This window comes from Pipistrellus hanaki (assembly GCF_964339955.1).
Source record: "Pipistrellus hanaki genome assembly, chromosome: 3".
Lineage (NCBI taxonomy): Eukaryota > Metazoa > Chordata > Mammalia > Chiroptera > Vespertilionidae > Pipistrellus > Pipistrellus hanaki.
In genome coordinates, this window is record NC_140505.1 from 175,102,949 (window position 1) to 175,122,162 (window position 19,214).

Here is a 19,214-nt window from a genome sequence, read left to right on the forward strand (position 1 = left end):
AAGTGTCTGTAAAATTTTTTTTTAAATATTTTTTCTGTTACCACAAAATAAAGATGGCTACTTTTAAATGGAACATACTCTGATTTCCAGAGTCAGTGGATTCAAGTTCAGCTAGAGTCTATACATTTGGATAGGCTTCATCTTAAAGGCTACTGGGTAAACAAAGTCAAAGTTTCAGGATAATCCATTAATTAACTAGAGAAAGTGTTTGGGAATATCATAGTTTCTCTGCCTTGGCACTATTGACGTTTGCAGCTGGATAATTCTTTGCTGTTGGTGTCTGTTCTGTGAATTTTAGGGTATTTTCCAGCATCCTTTGTGTGCACTCACACAATACCAGTAGCAACCCCTTCAGTTGTCAGTTTCCCTGAGGGGAGAGGGGAAATAACTCCCAGTTGAGAACCACTGGTACATATCATTGTGATGAAGGGCTCTGGGGTTAGGGCCTGACGCATCTGAGCTCAATTCTCAGGTCTACCACTCTCACAGAGCTGACCTGGGAAATGACTCATTTTCCTTACCTGTGAAATATTGCTTTTAGGATCATCTGTTTTTTAGGTTATTGGATGAGAATGAGATAGGACAATGCATTCAGTTTTATGATTCACCCACAGTAAAAATTCAATAAAGTCAGTCATTGTCATTAATAGCAATAGTATCATAGTCCCTAAATCCTACACGCAGATTCTCTGACTCAAATCTGCAAAGTTATGACTAATCACAATTCCTACAAAGGTATAATAAATGCAAACTCTAATATAAATCAAGTAACTCCTAAATGGGACAGAGATGAACTTGAAACTAATTTTTTTTTAATTTCTAAAATTGTTGCCAGTATTACAGATATTCCCCATTACCCACCTTTGTTCCTCTCTACCCAGCCCCTACTCCACCCTGGGCTTCACCACACTGTTATTTTGTTCATGGGCTATGCATACATGTTCTTTGGCTAATCTCTTCACCTTCTTTTATCCAGTCTATTTTCAGAGAAATGACTGGAGTAATGTTGCTTTTCATACATAACTGCTGCAGAAAGTATAGATAGAAGACAGAAGATTAAATAAGAGTTATATATCCAAAGCTCTAGACCTAAGAAGAGAACTTGACCTCCTCCTTCTTCCTCTAAATCCTCAGGTTGTTAGGAGTGAAAGACGCCAAGAAAATAAAGAACTATAACGTGGAAGTAATTTGAAAGTAACATAAGAAGTACGACCAAAGACAACATTTAAATGAAGGAATATTGTACATGTGCATTTCAAATCCTCTCAACCCCAAAATTAGAGAAATGACAGATGAATACATGAATTGTGAAACTACCTGCTGTATAAAAATAATCTTCTGAACTTTAGTATTTTGTTTAATAGAAAACCTTTTCTTTCTTGACTCAATTATGACCTCAGGCATTCATGGGAACTTAATGCATATGAAGAAGCAATTTCAGGCCAAACTTTGAAGCTGTTAAAAAATTGCATGGGTAGAATGACATTTAAAAAATACTCATTTAAATCCCTTAGCATAAAACCCAACCATCTTGAAATTTTATGTGCTTTTCCCTCTGGATTCTGGTGCACACACAAATTAGTATAGCTGTTACCATAAACAAATGGTTGTTCTGAGGGGGCAGCTATAGTTGTTTTAATTCCAGGTTCACTTTGTCTGGGGATGTTCAGATAGTGCTTTTATTTGGGGAGGAGGTTTGTGGAAGGGGTAAGATATGAAAAACTCAAATTATTTTATAAGGAGATTCTGCTAAGAAGAGGAATTCTGATTATTGCTTTGTACTTGCAAGGATATCAGTAACAGGGCCTCTCAGAAGCCAGTCACCTGTGTGTTCAGATTGCAGGGAATCATCTTAGAAGTCTTCTCTAAGATAATAAATTGCATGGTCCAAGCAGAGTACCCCTCTCCTACAATGATCCATTGCCATGACTAAAATTGCTTTATCACTGACTTGCATAGAAGCCTTTTAAATAAAAGACATGCAACAAATAATTCTTGATGATGGTCCCATCTCCCCCTACTTCAGCAAATTAAAATAAAGTTCAAAGGCTTTTAAAAAGTCCCACAGCTAGTTGATTACAGAGTTTGTTCAGGACACACATTCCTGAATCCCACTCCAGTTGTGGGTTAGATGATTAAATCATGGATACATTGATTGTTTTGATGGGAGAAGTTGACATGTTCCTTTAACCTAAGTTATCCTCTACTTAACATACGCCACCCACACACATTTCTTTATTTAACTTTTGAATGAGCCAAAGTGTTGCCTGGTTAAAGCACTTGGTCATTGTTGTTTAGGATATCATTCTTAGTTGTTTATTTATTTACTAGAGGCCTGGTGCACGCAATTAGTGCATGGGTAGGGTCCCTAGGTGATCAGGGCCAATTGGGGCCTTCCTGCCCCCAGCTGCCAGCTGCCAGCCAGGGCCTTCCTTCCTCTGTCTGCTGGCTGCTGGTGGGCCATTCCTCCCCCAGATGCCAGTTGGGGCCTTCTTTCGTTTTATGCCAACCCCCGGTGGTCAGCACACATCATAGCAGGCGGTTGAACACCCAGTCAGTCGAATTCCCAAGGAGACAATTTGCATATTAGCCTTTTATTATATAGGATTTGTTTGTTTGTTTGTTTGTTTGTTTTTAAAACCTCATCAGAGGATATTTTTCCATTGATTTTTAGGGAGAGTGGGAGAGAGAGGGAAAGACACAGAGAAACATCGATGTAAGAGAAACACATTGATTGGTTGCCTCCTGCACATGCCCCAACTAGGGCCCAGGCCAAAGAGGAGCCTGCAACCAAGGTACATTCCTTTGATTGGAATCAAACCCGGGACCCTTTAGTCCACACTATCCACTGAGCTAAACTGACTAGGGTTAAGGAGATCATTTTTGAACAAAATAAGCTTTCTGTTATTCTCTGGCCTTTGCTTGACTGGTGGTATCTGAAGAAACCCTTGAGGAAAACACTGTAAACTTTATTCCCTGGGGTCCAAAGAGATTATCAGTGAAACTATCAAAGGCTGGAAACTTACATAAGGCAAGGAAAATGAAACTATCATAAAAATGTTCTTTGTCAAAAAATTGTGCTAGTAGTATATAGTGTTCAGCCATAATAAGCTTTTTCAAGTTTTTTCTAAAGTAACTCCAAAAATTAAATTCCAAAACTGTTTACAAAAAAAGAAAACTTTTAAGAAAAACACAAATCTTCCCAAAGTAACTACTTTTAAGGCATTTGCATGTTTAGGAACCAGTCCACTTGTTTAAAAATGCCTCATTATATTGTAGTGATTCTTTGAGGTAGATTGCATTTTCCAAAGATGGTTCCAACAATATCACCCATTCTACATATTCTTCTAGAATCTTGCAAATTTCCCATTAAGAAATACAGCCTATTTCCTATCCCTTAAATTTGGACAAGTTTGTGACTTGCAGATCTGAAATGCAGTGCAAATTCCATTTGTACACTTAAACATCCTTAGCCTCTCCAGATGGTCAAAAATTCCCTAATTAAGAGAGCCTCAAGCCAAAGATCAAATCCTGTAAGACTGTAAGATTGCTTGGTAAGATTTCAAGAAGATCTAAGGCTGTACCTCATAGGATATTTAAGAAATAAAAAAGGCTCTTGAGGATCTTAAAGGCAGGCCTCATCGGTCCTCTCTGTTAAACATTTTATAGAGCTTTTAAGCATCTTAAGGATGTAGTCCCTCAGCAGACTCACAGGGAACCTAAAGTAGAGAAGAAATTTATTGAATTTATTGGGGTGACATTAGTTAATACAATTAGAAAGGTTTCTGGTGTACAATTCTATAATATATCATCTGAATATGGAATTGTATGTTTACCACCTCAAGTTAAGTCTCCTTCTATCACCATTTATCCCCACTACACCCTCTTCGACCTCCCCCAATCCTCTTTCACTATATTATTGTCTGTGTCTATGAGAAGTTGGCTTGTTTCCTTGCTTGCTTGCTTAATCCCTTCACCTTTTTCACTCAGCCCCACTACTGCCCTCCTCTCTGATAGCTGTCTCTTGGCTCCTGAATGGTTGTACTGAAGAGATTTGTGACTATAAGTCTTGTTTAGTAAAACAACAGCCAATAAGACTCATAGAAAACCCCAAATGTTTCTAAGAATTATATTGGTAAAAAAACAAAACAAAACAAAACACACACAAAAAAAAACATTGCCACCTGGCTGGCATGGCTCAGTGGTTGAGTGTTGACCTATGAACCAGGAGATCATGATTCGATTCCCAGTCAGTGCACATGCCCAGTTGGGGGCTCAATCCCCAGTGAGGGGCATGCAGGAGGCAGCTGATCAATGATTCTCTCTCCTTACTGATGTTTCTATCTCTCTCTCCCTCTCCCTTCTTCTCTCTGAAATCAATAAAAGTATATATATTTTAAAAACACTGCCAGATCAAAAATAAAAGGAACAGAAATAGTACAAAATAAAAGGAAGCCTTTGGATGCTAGAACTAGTATGGGCAAAAATCAAACTGAGATTATTTAGCTCTAAGCATAGGTCACTTATTATAAAAAGGAATATGGCTCAGAGGGGATAAGGCCCCAGAAGGCAGAGCCAAGAAACCCCAAATAATAATTCTCAGAGAACAGAACTGAGCCCTGCTCACAGAACTGACAACATATACCTGGCTAGAATTCAGAATTTCCACAGGCTTTACTTTTCCATTTCTTTTTAATGGAAGTTTTTATTTTGGTTAATCTATGCCTATCTGATCATTATATGATGAATATGTGGGTAGAAGATAATCTGTCTCTTTCACAGGACTTCCAACCAAGAGGAATGATACTCAGTGCTTTGCTAAAGACACCTTGTCTTAGAAAACTCAACTGCCCTGGACCTAATTAAATGATAAACCAACTGGAATGAAACTTTTGAAGAATTTTGGGGTGAGATGAGCATATTTTACTTGTGGGAGGAATGTGAATTGTTGGGCTAAAGAAGGGTGGGGAACATCTGGCTGGCCCTGCCAAGGCATTAGGGATGAGTTAATTAAAAGTTTGACCAAATATAGCAGACTCTCACCACTCTATTGTCTGTGTCCATGGGTAATGCATATAAGGCATACAAGTTCTCTGGTTGGCCTTTTATCCCCACCTCCCTCCATCCCTTCACCCCAGCTTTTCTTCTGAGGTTCAACAGTCTGTTCCATGCCTCTGGATCTATTTTGTTCATCAGTTTATTTTGTTCATTAGATTCCACATATGAATGAAATTATGTGATACTTGTCTTTCTCTGATTAGCTTTTTTCACTTAACATAATATTTTCCAGGTCCATCCACCCATGCTGCTGTAAATGGTAAGTAGCAAGCTAAATTTTAAATTGATAATTTTGTATGGCCTGAGAATCTATATGTATAAAAGCCTAAGCGACCAGCCAACCTGCCAGTAGCTATGACAATCACTGACCCCCAGGGGCAAATGCTCACCACAGGAGTAGAAAACACAGGCATGGGAACATGAAACAGACTGATGAATCTCAGAGGGAAAGGGAGAGGGAAGAGGGCAGGAAGAGATTAACCAAAGATCTTATATGCATACTAGAGGCCCAGCGCACAAATCCTTGGGCTGGCCTGCAGAGATTGGGCTGAAACTGGCTCTCCGACATCCCCTGAGAAGTCCTGGATTGCAAAAGGGCACAGGCCAGGCTATGATGCAATGACCATCAGGGGGCAGATGCTCCCACTGGAAGCTATGATGCACACTGACCACCAGGGGAAAGATGGTCAACACAGGAGCTGCAGAGCTGTGGTGATTTGGCAGCTGTGGTTTTCAGGTGACATACCTGGAACAAGAGAGAAGGGAGCCCAATTCCACGGTGTGTCACCCGAGAACTGCTCTCCTGCAATCTAGGACCCCTTGGGGTATTTCAGAAAGTCAGTTTCAGCCTGATCCCTGCAGGCCAGGCCGAGGGACCCCACCGGTGCATGAATCCATGCACTAGGCCTCTAGTGATGTTATAAATGTCCAAATGCCCTTGGAAGAAAAATGGTTTCCCACCCCTGGGCTAAAGGAAGACTCTATTTTTCAGTGAGGCCACAACTAAATCTCCTACTCCCATGTCCATATTGAGTCTTGCCATTCCCCCATCATGAAGTAGTCTAATTTCTCTTCTTGAATCTGTATAGATAAGTGGCTCACTTATAACCAATAGAATGTGGTGAGAAGTAATGCTGTATAATTTATGAGGCTGAGACAGAAAGGCAATCCTACTTCCATCTTCCATCTGGAACACTAACAATGGGATCAAAAGAGGGTTGAATCTTTTTTTAAATTATTATCCCTTATTACCATGGACCATTGAAAGTTACTCAATCCTTTTGGTTTCCCATCTTTTAATTGGTGATAATACCTATGAAAGGATTAGCACATGGATTAAGTTGAATTAGGGATATTTCTAAGCAAAAATCACATGCCACCAAAACCGGTTTGGCTCAGTGGATAGAGCGTCGGCCTGCGGACTGAAAGGTCCCGGGTTCGATTCCGGTCAAGGGCATGTACCTTGGTTGCGGGCACATCCCCGGTGGGGGTTGTGCAGGAGGCAACTGATCGATGATTCTCTCTCATCGGTGTTTCTAACTCTCTATCCCTCTCTCTTCCTCTCTGTAAAAAATCAATAAAATAAATTTTAAAAAAATCAAATGCCATCAGTTTGGTATAAGCAGTGGAGAAGATGGACAGAAACAATGGCATTTCATCAGAGAACTGACCTATTACCTTATCCCTTTTGTTAAACTATCAGACATTTCTTTCCTTCTCTGTGTCAGCAACAGGCTAGAGACTGGTTCTCTGCTGTATCCAGCCCCTAGCACAGTGCCAGGCATAGCAAATACTGTGGAAAGAACAAATGGGGTAACATCTGAACCTGAGCTCATCTATAAAAAACAAATTAAAAAAATCAATCAAGCTGAAGACACTAATTTACTTCTCTTAAGCAAAACTTACTGGAAATGGAATTTCTTTTAGGTAAGGGCTGAGACTTTTACAACTGTATCTCAGTAACTAATAGTGACTAAAGGAAAAGAAGTGCTCCATAAATCCAGGCTGAATAAAGGAAAAAATAGTTCTGTAACATACTTCCTAAATGTACTGCCAGCATTTGGGGAAAATCTGAGAAAGAAAAGGTCTGTTTCTCTAGATCCACTTACATTCTTAAGAATTCTGAGATAAGGGGTCAGGTTTAGATGAATTAATAACAATTGTAAGTGAAAGTGGTACATAATATAATGTACCTATGTAATCTTATATATATATATATATATATATATATATATATATATATATATATATATATATATATATATAAAGATTATGGAGATGCAGAATAACATGATGGTTAAGAGCACAGACCCAAAGTCAGAACGTATAGAAGAAAATCCCATTTCCATTCTCTTCTAACCATAGGAATGTGGGCAAGTCACTTAAAGACTCTGTACTTTAATTCCCCACTTGTAAATCATAGGTAAGAGTTGTCCCTACCTAGGTACTATTGTAAGGATTAAAGAGTTAATAAATGCAAAACATGTAGAACATTTAAGAATAATTGAGATGGTTCACCTATGTGCGCCTAATTGAAAATGACAGCTTTCGTGGCTGAAATAAAGGAAAACATTTAAAGATCTAAAATTACTCAAAATTCAGATGTGCATCTTGTTGAGTGAAGAAAATTGCTACACAAAGCTTTTTAAGTGGTTACATAAGTACCTAGAGGCCCCCACACAACACAATACGGTAAAGCTAGAATCTTCTGCCTTGAATTTATCAAAAGTAACTAAAAATAGATGAAGAATAATAAATACTGAGCTGTGAATGCCAGCATCTACTTAGGATAATTTAGAGACAATAAATCTAAGCAGACTCACTGGGTTATGCCAAGACATTTTCCTAATAATGCCTAATATGGTTAACTTTTTCTGTTTAATTAGTATTAAAATTATGCGTTCTAAAAGTTCTGTGAATATAATACCATAAACTAGCACTTAAAGCAAAGTAGAGCAAAATACTAATATTTAGAATTTCTTTTGAGGACTTGCCCTCCTGTAAAGAATTCAATGAACTCCCTAGAGTAGCCCTTATTAGCCTACATAATGAATGCTGTGAGAATGTGAGGCAGTTCTACTTTTCTTCTCATCGACATCAATAGGAACTAGTCTGAGTTAGCTAAATCGAGAGCATTTCCATTACAAGAACAGGGGTCGCCCACAGATCCTTTTGTGGGAGAAAATTTATTAATGTAGGCAAAGTAGATACAATACAGCGGGTCTGATCCTTTTTAAGTTCTTGGTTGCCTTAATATTCATTCAGAGCTTTCACCAGCTTAGAAAGGCTTAAATGTTTTGTAAAACTAAGCAGATTTAGCCCTGGTTGGGTAGCTCAGTAGGTTAAAGCAGCATCCCAGTGCACCATGGTTGTGGGTTTGATCCCCAGTTAGTATACATACAAGAATCAACCAATGAATGCATAAATAAGTCCAACAACAAACCAATATTTCTGTCTGTCTGTCTCTCTCTCTCTCTAAAATCAAGAAATAATTTTTTTTTAAATAGACAGATATAATTACTAAAGATGCTTTCTTTTAGGCTATCTGAAGACATATTTTTTTTAGGATATAGTGTGTTAATTTTTTTTCCTTTTCGTTTTCTTTCTTTCTCCCTTTCTTTTTGTAATTAGAATGGTAGTAACTAATTGTTTAACCTTATCTTTTTTGAGATATGTTCAAGAAATATTAGGAAATAATGTCACCTCCTGTAACATCAAAAGAAGCAGGAACTTTTTCATTAATAAAGGGGTAGAGAGAGCCAATTATGAAATAGCCAGTGAATAACAGCATCTATTGAGCCATGGATTTCTGTTACAATAGAAAAAAAGTTTTTGAATGAGCTTAAAATAAGGTTTGACTGATTCTTAATGTATTTGTTAATATATTGCAAAAAAAAAAAAATCCATTTAGCCAACGTTTACAAATTCACGCTGGAACTTATTTTGGTTTGCATAATTTTTTTTCAGGTTAATTTTTGTTGATTAATTGCTTTACTTCTTTTCTTCATCCTCCTTTTCGATAAACATTAGGCAATAATTTGTTTACTGACACTGTACTTAGTGCCAGAGATTCCAGTAGAAAGGCATAATCACTATAACCATTAAGCTCATGATACAATTAAAAAAAAAAAACAAAATAAATAAACAAAGATAGTTAGGGTAGGCCCCTCGTCCAGTGACTGGTATGCTTATCAGAAGAGGAAAGGACACAGAGGAGAAGGCCACAAGAAGATGAAAACAGGCATTGGGCAGTTATGCTGCCACAAACCAAAGAACACCTAGAAGCTAAAAAGATAAGGATGGTTTCTGCCTGAAAGCCTCTAGAGGTGGAATGGCCCACCCTACTCACACCTTGATTTCAAACACCTAGCATCCAGAACTGTGATATCCTATTGTTTTAGGACACCTGGTTTGTAGGACATGTTTGCACCAGCCCTCGGGAACTAATACAGATATGCGGACTTTGAAGCACCCATGGGACATCCAAGTGGAGAGGTAAAACAGGAAGATCAATTTGGAGTTTGGGCTGGAGATAAAATGTTGAGGAACATTAGCATATGATTGAGCAATAAAGTTGTGATGGGGCTGAGATCATCCAGAGAAGATGAATTAGTCTAGAACCAATCCTTGAAGAACAGTAACCTTGTAGGAGGGGGTAGGGATGGAAATACAAAGGGAGAACAAGATGAAGACTTGAGAGGCAGAAGGAAGCTTGGGACAGTATGGTGTCACAGAGGCACATGCAAAAGAGTGTTTCACCAGCTAAGTGAAACAGCTGGAGCAAGTAAGATAAAGACTTTGTCCATTCCATCAAGGAAGAGACAATCCAGGGCATTTAGTAGTGGCACAGTTTTGGGGGAGTGATGGACAGATGAAAAAGTGAATCTTGGAGGTTGAATGTGGAAGGGAGGAAAGCTACTGAAACTGGAGGTAGACAAAGGATGGACAGGAAGGGCTTTTTGTATGACTTAATCATCAGTATTTGAATTCCCTTACAGATGATTATGTTTTTTATATTGATGTGTAGGCAATGAAGATAAGATAAATAAAACAGTTTTTTTTATTGTTGGCCATAAAACTGATAATAAAGTATATATAGCAACACAACTAGAACATGTTTTACAAATACAAATCTTAAAAATCAGTAAATGAGAATCTGTTGTTGGTAGAAGTTTTCTTCATGATTTATAAAGAGGGAAGCTATAGGTAGGATAAGGTCTTAAAATGCCAAACATCTGACTCATAGTGGAGATGAAGAGCAGTGAATGACCCATGAAGGAAACTCATTTTATTGTTTACATACAGGGCAGAGAACATTCAAAGCCAATAAGGCATCAGTCATGTCAAAGCAAAATTACTTTAATGAAGGTGAGTCATGGTGCCACTCAGGGAAATGAATCAGGTACCCACATGCCCAATCTTCTTCTCTACTTCAGTTTTTATCCTCTTTTAAATTAAAACCAAAGTCTGGTAACAGCTAAATGGAAATATACAGTGGCCTTAGAAGTAAAACAAAAAATAACAAAGGGATGCAGTTTTTCCAGTAAGTAAAAAGGAAGAAAAAGAAAGAGAACCATTACTTTAAGTGTTAATATCATGCTTACTGGCCCCAAGGCCTTTTAAATACTTTTATTGTGTCCTCTATTCCAGCTGATTTTGGCACCTTCCCACTATGGAGTAACCCCTGTAGCTTTTTCTCAACATTAAAGTCTTAGATATTGTGCCCAAGGTTCCTGTGGTTTTCTGCTCAAACCAGGAAAGTAGGAAGCATCCCTGTCTCCACTCATCCCCTCTCTTCAGCTTCCACGGCATCACAAATCCTGTGAGTTCTACATCTCAAATACCTCTTTTCTCTTCTTCTCCAGAGCTACAGCCCTGATCTAATCTGCCACTGACTCCCCTTGTTCTGTGAAACCATCTCTGACTCTCGTCTATTGTCTCGTCCCCTCTAAGAGAAGCCACAACATGGCTAGAGTGAACTTGGAAAAATGCAAACCAGATATCATTCCGCTGCTTAGAACCTTAGGTGGCTTTCCACCAGGGCTATAGCAAGCCTGTTTGAGCCTTTGTGAGGGATTTGGAAAAAGTAACCATCCCCTCTCTGCGATTAAGTAATGAATGAGTCAGATTTTAGGCCTGATTTTCCTCCTGGTCAGGCTCTGTATGCAGTGCAGAAACTTAGAAGAAAACCCAGTCTCTTGAAGACAGCTTGTCTTCTACAGCCTTGTCTCTGCCAGTAGAGTCACCTCTTGCCAATCTTTCGCTCATACTTTCTGATCCCGCTGTCCTGGATCAGTTTCAGTTCCTTGAACATATTGTGTTCTCACTCACATCTTTGCCAAACCTCCTGCTGTTGGGAAAATCTTCTCTCTGTCCAGATAACTCTTTAGGTCTTGATAGAAACATCACTTCCCCTCACAGGACTTCCCACACCTCCTCGATTAGAGTAAGTTTTCTTGCCACACACACCCCAGAGCACTGAACTGTGCCCTTGCCTAACACTAATTAGGACATTATGAAATTGATGGTGTAAAGTCTGCCTTCTCTGACGAACTCTCAGCTCAATAAGGGCAGACTTTATCTATTTGTTCCCTACTGTATCATCAGTGTACAGTAACATGTGTGGCACACAGTAGGTGCTCAAAAAGTATGTATTGGCTCAATAAATAACTAAGTGCATAAAAAAAGCCTGGAACCCTTGTAGCAGCCTAGTGAGAAAAGTTTTGTCAGAAGATGTAGGTTCTAGTCCTAGCTCTACCACTAAGTTACTAATTGTGTGACCTTAACTACTATGAACTTACTTTCCTCATCTTCAAAATGGTGATCATGCTATCTGTCCTATTTACCTACAAGGTTGTCTTGAGGCTGAAAGTAGGTGAGAAGGGACAATATTTATTGATTGCCTACCATGTGCAAAGTCCTATGCTGGGTTTGGCCATCTACATTCTCTCAAAACAAATAAAGTGTCTCAGAAAGGTTTTCATTCACCCAAATATTACAGTAAGTGACAAAAAAAGGGACTTAAGTCCAAAATGTCCTGGTTCCAAAGTATGATTTCTTTTCTTTTCTCATTTTCTTTCCTTTCTCACCATATTGTGTCAGTATCCATTTGATTAATTATTCAAGTCATAGGACAAGCACAACTTGTTCTGTGAAACCATCTCTGACTCTCCGAGGCAGATTTATACACTCTTATCTCTAAGCTCACATTCTACTAATGTAATAACAGCAGACTGTAATTATTGGCTTACCACAGAATTTTTCAGAGAAGGGACCATGTCTTTTTCATTATTATATACCCAGTATCTTGCCTGGGTTTTAGTACTTTTTAAGCACTGAGTATTTGCTAAATAAATAAATGAACTTTATCTACTATTATCAATAAATTTGGTAATATAACTATTTTTGTTTAGTGTTTATATATAGTTTTCTATTTAATTATTTTTTTATTTTTAGAGAGAGAGGGAGAAAGAGAAACATTGATGTGAGAGTGAAACATCAATCGGCTGCCTCCTAAATGCCCCCGAACAGGGACCAAACCTATAACCTGAGCATGTGCTCTGACCAGGAATCAAACTGGCAACTTTTAGGTGCACAGGACAATGCTCAGCGAAATGAACCACACCATCCATGGCTATATTTACTTTTAACCAACCAATAATTAGGGTCCCAACCACAATGGCTTAAATGATTGGGTTGCTAAGATAGTATAATAAACATATGACACCAAATATGCACTTATCAAATAATAAACATCTGGTTTTAGATAAATATATTAAAGATAATTTTAAAGAACATCTATTGATAATAATTGCCTAAAAGAGAATATATCAAATATAAGGAATGGGGAAATGGTTCTGGCTCATTTTGAATTTGATATACTAGTTTAAATTTTCTATATGAAAACTTCAAGGAACAAATATATTGTTAGTAAATAGCAAACTACTTAGCCTAGAGAACTTGACACATTATTTATAATTAATAGTAGAAAGAAAACCCAGTTGCACATTAATGGCCTACAGCACATCAATAGACTAGAAAACTAAAATAAAGTCTAAGGTTTCCTTTACATTTAAAGGAAAATGAGAATTATTTACCTGAAACTCAAATCAAGAAAAGAAGTACGAAGAAATACTTCGAACTTGTATAATATATGGTCTAAATCCTCCATCTAAGACAACAGCTTGTCAAAATGCTAATTATTAGGAACTGAGAGATTTGTTTAGCTAATAACACTTCCTTTCACATGTGCTATGTGCTTTCCAGAAGGAAATCTGAAATCTATTATTAGCTTCCATAGTCAACTCCTGATTATCTGTGTTAATAAAGAGAACACAGGCATCTGTGCTAATAGAAAGAGTATAGACATAAAACAGGCTTGTTTCAGATCTAAAATGGTGGATAATACAGAAATTACATCTTTGACTCTGGAATAAATGTTGATTCTTTATAGCATATTTGTCTTCCTACTATATGTCATTAGTTTTTCTAAGGAAGAACAATGCCATGGAAAACTCATATATTATGCAAGTAAGAGGTCACTCTAGATCCTGTGAACTGCTGGCCAGAGATTAGAATTCTGTCAGTGGTATTCATTCTGCACATTGGATATTACTTCATTTTATTTTATTTTTATCCTCACCTGAGGATATGTTTATTGATTTTAGAGAGAGAAAGGAAGGGAATGGGAGATGAAGGAAGAGAGAGAGAGAGAGAGAGAGAGAGAGAGAGAGATTGATTTGTGTGAGAGAGAAACATCAGTTGATTGCCTCCTGTATGCTCCCTAACTAAGAATCAAACCTGAAACTTAGCTTTGTGTCCTGAATGGAAAGCAAACCTGTAACCTCTTGGTGTACAGGAAGATGCTCCAACTGATAGAGTCACCTGGCCAGGGCTGCACATTGTATTTTGATCATTACTAATATGTTATAATTTCTCATCCTCCAGGTTCCATGTCCTAATACAATATTTTCAAGCTCACACATGGCTAATACAGAAACTAGCAAAAGCAATGGTAGAAAAAAAAGTCAGTTCTGGGAAAGAAGAAAAAAAGTCATAATATGCCTTGTTTTGACCTTGTGTAAGAACAGACATCACTAAAGTTTTCCCTTCATTTTAAAATTAAGCTTTGGATATTGGTCCATTAAAAGAAACACAGGAAGGAAATTGGAAATTAGTGCACACTGCAGATATAATGCTTTCTAGAGTGATATAAATGGTTTTGGCAATGCTGGGTCAACTACATTATAATTAAGAAAACTGAATAGCCTCCCAATGTTAAATAACTGCTATCTTTTCATCTGTTAAATCAGATAAAATATATAATAAAAAAATTTACATTAAAAATGACATTTCTCTCTGAGGCATTTTAAGAAATAACCAATGAAAAGTAGGCTTCATGGCTCATAGGAAAGCAACATAGTTAAGAGAAAAGCTGTCCTGGCCTTACTGTATAGATAGAAATAAGCTCACAGTAGGGGGCAGAAGTCCAACAAAGCAAATGCTCAGTTATTTAATCATTTACCACTTATTGCCACTATTATAAGTCAGTCACTATATTATGTGCTGGGAGTACATCTTAATTAAGAAATGGTCCTTGCATTTAAGGAACTCAAAGACAAAGGAACAAATATTTTCTGTCCACGTGTGCTAAATGGTTAGAGCGTCAGCCCGTGCACCCAAAGGTCATGGGTTCGATTCCCAGTCAAGAGCATGTACTTGGGTTACAGGTTCAATCCCCAGCCCTGGTTGGGGCAAGTGCAGGAGGCCACCAATTGATGTGTCTCTCTCACATCAATGTCTTTCTCACTCTCTCTTTTTGCCCCTCTATTTTTCCCTACCTACCACTCCCTCTAAAAATGGGAAATAGATCCTCCAGTGAAGATTAACAAAACCACCCACAAAAATTTTTACATAAAATAACAAATAGTAAAGGTGTGTTAAGATGCTAAGGGGGGGGGGGCATGTGGATGAAAGAATTTTTGGAGCTACAGAAGGCTTCACAAGTGAGATTACCATTCCATACAATAACTGAGGTTTACCAGGTAAATTAGATGAAAAGGCAGTCCGAACTGATGGGAGTACACTCTAAATGAACAATGAACTCAAAGAACAGTGTTCTTAGGAGCATTTGATATACATGGATGGAAGTAAATAGAAACCTACAGTCAGATTATTAAGGATCTTACTGGGCATGCTAAGGCATTTGGACATTCTCATACAGATAGTGATAAGACATAAGAGGTTGTTAAACAGTGGGGTGGCATGATCAGGTATCTGCTTGGAAACATTAACCCCAGTGTTGAGCAAAAGCCAAGTCCTGGAGGAGGGAGGCTCAGTTGGGAAGAATTAATAATTTAAGGATTTCAGGTCTGTATGTCCTAATATAATTTCCTACTATCTGGTTTATGTCTTCAGATTTTGCTGTTAGAGCCTTAGCTTTACAACTTGGTACCTATTAAAATAAAAACTAATCTTTTGGGGAAATGGTGTGATGGATGGATGTGCATAAGGGTATTCACTGAGTTGGGCTTGGGGACATGGGTTGAAGGAGACGTTTTCAAACTCTTCATTCTCCATCATGTCTATCATCTCAGTGAGGACTTGAGATCAGGCAGGGTCTCAGGCCAAGGCAGGTGGAGAGACAGTCTCCCTTTCTGCCAAAGCGAGTGAACATTCGACACTGTGTTCGCTTTCTCTCTGCATAGCAAATCACCATAAGCTCAGTGGCTTCCAACAACATGCTCTATTATCTCACAGCTGGGCATCTGGGCATGTCTTCACTGGCTCCTCCACGAGGGGTCTCACGTGTCAGCCAGAGCTGTAACCTCAATGAGCCTTGGGGTACAGCTCTAGCACTCTAATAATCTGTGATTATTATAGCTATTACAATGAGCTCTAATAATCATAGATAAATTGCTTCTCCAAAGCCAGCAATGGAGACAGTCGGCTGCTTCAAGTTGCTAACTTCAAGATCCCCATTTGAAGGAAACACTTGTTTATTTCAAGCTACCAAAGATAATCTCTATTTTGAGTAACTTAAAGTAATTAGAAGCTTAATTACATCTTCCAGATTCCATCATCTTTGCCATAAAACGTATTATAACTATGGGAAGGATACCTTTGCCATTGGCTAGAAGCAAGTTACAGATCCCCCCGATCCCAAAGCAGGTGGGGGTGGCATCACACAAAGATGTGGGTACATGGGCGTAAATCATGAATCCATCTTAGAATTCTGCCTATCACAGATTCCAAGAGTCAAGTAGAAAAGTTGAAATCACTACAGCCCAGAGCCAGGTAGGCAGGGAGCTAGTGGTTTATCAGAGAGGTAGGAAGTTGACTGGGGGAATGTCTGGAACCAGTTCTGTCCTGGGTTGGCTCACTGTGGCAAGGTGGATAACAGAGAAGCCTGTATTTAAAGTGCTAGGGCCCTAGCTGGTTTAGCTCAGTGGACAGAGAATTGGCCTGCGGACTGAAGGGTCCTGGGTTTGATTCCAATCAAGGGCACATGCCCAGGTTGCAGGCTCAATCCCCAGTAGGGGGGTGTGTAGGAGGTAGCCAATCAATGATTCCGTCTCATCACTGATGTTTCTATCTCCTTCTCCCTTCCTCTCTGAAATCAATAATATATATTATTGTGTGTGTGTGCTAGGGCCCAGATAAACACCACACAGTGCACCAGCCCAACACCGACAGGTGTGAAAACAGGGGACATGTTCTCCCCAAAGAAGACTGTAGAGATGGAAGATGTCAATAGAGAAAAGGGTCTGGCAGTGTAGAGACTGTTTGCAATTGAGAGTGGCGAAAACCCGGAAATACCAAGCTTTTTTCTCTCCCACCATTTATATTTATAATCAACTTTCCTTTTACCATTTTACATTTCGCTCTACTGATCACAGATTTTTCACACAGATATAAGTGATAACAGGGAGCTTTTTCCAAGAGCTGTAAGTGGCCTGATAAAGAAAATCAGGAGAGAAAAACTACCCAGCAAACAAGCAGACAAGATAATTAGAGAGAAGATCTACGAAGCACTGAATTTGAGCTGCAAAGAAAATTCCAGCTAACAACGCAGTTATATTTTCACACAAATTAGCAGAAGGTAAAAGCAGGAGAAAAATTGAATTAATAAAAGATAAATGGGGAGGGGGGAAAAGGGAAGATTTTCAACACAAAAACTCTGAGACCATTTCTCTCTTGCCTCTGCTGTAACTGGCTCTCCCTGCAGGGACACAACTTCCAGGTTTTGCGGCCTTACCACCCCAGGACACAAAAACTGGGACAAGAGCAGATGGGAATTCCAGCTCTGCTCCTCTGTGGGTTGACCTGCTTGTTCTAAGCAACATTGTGGATTTAAGATTGTGGCTTCCTGGCTGGACTCTGAGCACTTGGCCGCTCTGTGTTTGCGCTGAATTCTTAGCATCTAGGCTCTGCTCACAGCCCGGTAATAACACCAATACTGATAATAAAAATGGTCACAGTTATTAAGCTTTCATGAAGCTACGTTAATTAAGCATTCAGGTATTTTTATTTTTTTTTTATTTAGTGGCACCCACTCAATTTCATAGGGATAGTATTTTTCAAAGAAGATATTAATACATTTCCATTCTTCAATTGAATTCCTTTGGAAACCTCTCTTCCCCCAGGTCTACACTGGAGACTAAATTCTCAGAAGAGAAAGGATACAAGCCTTTGAGAAATTTGAATAGGGAGGATAGGGAAGTAGATCTACATGTGTTTCCTGAACATTTCCTTCTGGGCTTTGGCCTGGAGAGGTTATAGTATAATAAGTAGTTAATGGGAGAACATGCAGAGAGACGGGCCCAGGTCCCAACCCCATCCAGATTTCGGGCATGGCCACTTCTAGGTAAACTTGGTAGTACCACGTGGTATAGACTAGCGGGGTCTTGAGGACAAATCTGAGCTCCTTGTATTTTTCTTAATTAAGAATGAGACCCAGCCGAAACCGGTTTGGCTCAGTGGATAGAGCTTCGGTCTGCTGACTGAAAGGTCCCGGGTTCGATTCCGGTCAAGGGCATGTACCTTGGTTGCGGGCACATCCCCAGTAGGGGGCGTGCAAGAGGCAGCTGATCGATGACTCTCTCTCATCGATGTTTCTAACTATCTCTCTCCCTTCCTCTCTGTACAAAATCAATAAAATATATTAAAAAAAAAAAAAGAATGAGACCCAGAAGTCTCTGTGGCCTCCAGGAAGGGCCTCTGAAGTATCTGGGCTGAAAATCACGTAGGCTGCTATAGGGCTAGCTTGGCAAGGTTGCTATGGTGACTGCCACAGACGCTAGCATGGACAGAGGTCAGAGTGGCAGACTTAGAGGGCCCACTTTCCCACTGAGGGATAACCTTAAGCTGGTCCTAGCCATACCCACCTCTACCTACTATCCTTTCTTCCTTAGGCCCACATACTAGCCATTTGCTAGGAGTTTAAACAAAAGGCTAACTCGAACTTTCTCTACTCTCCTTAATTGTCTGATCTCTGCCCTCATTGGTCACTCTCCAAGAAAGACTTTGCTTCAGTTAATGGGGAAAAAAATAGGAGACATCACACAGGAAAAAAAAAAAGTATATCATTTCTCTCTGCTTACAAGCCTGTCAATGACTTCTCACTGCTGTTAAGACTTTATCTTAGATGCAGGCCAGCATCCTGAACCCAGCTTCCAAGACCCTGAACAACTCTCACTCCCTCGGTGGCCTCACAATGGCCATATCTGGACAAATCAATGTGTCTCTTCGCTGGAAGCATTGCAGACTCCCCATGAGGTCAATCACATTCATAGGTTCCCCTCGCAGCCCCCTGGCCTTTCTCAGAATGCCACATACTGAATAAACAAGTCTACTTTATGCTGGCCAAATAAACCAACAGTCTTATTTCAACTAATTACAGTCAGAATCACAAGTTCCCACCCAATTGCATGCACTAACTAAATCGCATTACTCCAACATCTAACTATGGAAGATATTTTCATATTTTTAAGTAATTGAAGTAGGGTGTGTGTGTGTGTGTGTGTGTGTGTGTGTGTTTGATATAAAAATTACTTCCTTTTGGCTACCTAAAACTTAGTCAACCTAAAGTACCCAATTTAACAATAAATAATCCAGATAATTTACTTAATGCATTTTTAAATAAAATAAACCACAAA

General features: G+C 39.0%; 1 protein-coding gene across 19 annotated transcripts in view; it reads right to left on the reverse strand.

The window, feature by feature from the left end:
• The window catches only part of ANKS1B (ankyrin repeat and sterile alpha motif domain containing 1B), a 774,190-nt gene that overhangs the window by 470,610 nt on the left and 284,366 nt on the right, over window positions 1–19,214 (reverse strand). The window lies entirely within an intron of this gene.